Source organism: Egretta garzetta, unplaced genomic scaffold, assembly GCF_000687185.1.
Source record: "Egretta garzetta isolate BGI_Z169 unplaced genomic scaffold, ASM68718v1 scaffold280, whole genome shotgun sequence".
In the NCBI taxonomy this organism is placed as follows: Eukaryota; Metazoa; Chordata; class Aves; order Pelecaniformes; family Ardeidae; genus Egretta; species Egretta garzetta.
In genome coordinates, this window is record NW_009258219.1 from 1,377,131 (window position 1) to 1,378,537 (window position 1,407).

Sequence of the window (1,407 nt, forward strand, 5' to 3'; positions counted from 1 at the left end):
TTCCGATCTCCTCACAAACCTTTTCTCAGCCAGGGTTTCTATTAAACAACTGGCGCATCTGGCAGGCTAAACCAGAATTCAGCTCCTGCTTTCACCATGGTAAGTTCAGGTCCCGGTTTCCTCTATGGAAGGATCTTTCTGAGGATCTTTCCAAAGCAAGTAAGCAGATAATCCCCCAGGACCTTCCCACAGCCCTCCCCTGCCCAGCCCTTCCAGCGGCCTAGGCAAGAGGATGGGATGTGTGTAAGGAATCAGAGAGCAGCTACACTTACTGTAGGATAAACATCCACCAGATTTGCTGCTAGGGATCCCAAGTAGCACCACTTGGGACTGGCATTAGGGAGGACAAATCTCCCTTGACAGCGTTTAGGAATGTGTCAGCTCCCATCCACTGGAGGCCAGTCAAGTGACGTAAACCTTTACTAACTTCTCAGGGAAGCTATGTCAGACAGCAAGTACCCACAGAAGTGTACCCACAGGTTGGTGGCTATTTGATGAGTATTAGCAAGGTTGCTATTCTATGCTAACTAAAACTTAGGCCTCTGAGGACAAACCATGGTCATATAACTGTGGAAACTGAAATCTCTTCCCCCCTGCAGTAAAGGATCATGTAATTAATGCAAGCACTAATTAAAATTTAAATAATTGATATTATTATTACTAAGGAACTATATATAGCAATGTGAAGAGGCCTAGAAAATCTGGCAGTAATTGAATTAACCGTGTCTAAGGAGTAGCACTAAGCAATCTTCCCACATGCATACCCGAAACAAACAATGCCTGGCCCAACAATATCCGTGACAGGACAGAACAGAATAATATTAAATAAGGAATAGTAATTGGCGTGAAAGCTGTACTTCGGAAAAGCCACAAGCAACTCAGCTGCATGAAGTGAAGGCAGTGATTTCTGCCATGCAAAGCAGTGGAGCAGATGAGGACTATAACAAGAGCAAAGAATGTTTCATAACATTTGAAATGGAATGGAAATTTTAGTTGTGGATTTGAAATGAGCGTAAGAGCACCCTGTCCGTTACTTTAGGTCTTTAGCACGTGAATAGTCAGGCGGTGCTGACAACCAGCCTACACAGCAACAAGGTGCAGTTAATGACTAAATCAGCTGGAGGAAGGGAGGGCATAGCAATGGCCAGGGGGAGGTAATCAACAGGGTGTTGGCTTGGTAGGTCTGTTAATGAGAGGCCAAACAGTAGCTGCCAAAGCAGAGAAATTCAACAAGCCCCGTGTTGTTTCAAGACCACTGCAATGCTGGCCAAAAGCCAAGAACACTCACTGGCCCCCAGAGCTCTCGTGTCTCTCTGAACACTTCTTCCCTGTTCCAGAATGAATCACTTCACCTACTCTGTATCCAACAGCTTCTTTCCTGTTTTCTAACGTCAGAAATCTGACAGA